The sequence below is a fragment of the Pseudonaja textilis genome, chromosome 6 (assembly GCF_049901715.1).
Source record: "Pseudonaja textilis isolate UNSWEBS1 chromosome 6, rPseTex1.2, whole genome shotgun sequence".
Classification (NCBI taxonomy): Eukaryota; Metazoa; Chordata; class Lepidosauria; order Squamata; family Elapidae; genus Pseudonaja; species Pseudonaja textilis.
Window position 1 is genome coordinate 60,697,200 of NC_141995.1, and position 265 is coordinate 60,697,464.

The following is a 265-nucleotide window of genomic DNA, read 5'->3' on the forward strand; positions in this document are numbered from 1 at the left end:
AACCTTTTATGGCGCACCAAGGAATTCTGGGAGTTGAAGTCCCTCAGGGATAGACCTGCATTCCGTTACTAACCGAAGCTGCGACGCCGTTCCACCTGAACGGCTAGTAACCGAAAGCACCGCCTGGCAACAGAGCGATTCTCGCCTCTATTTTTTTTTTTTTTGAACTAAAAGGGCGGGCAAAAAGGGCCTTCCCTCTCCAGGCGGGAAGGCGGAGCTGAAGGCCGCCGCTGAAGGCGACGGAGAGGGAGGCGGGGGTGGTGGT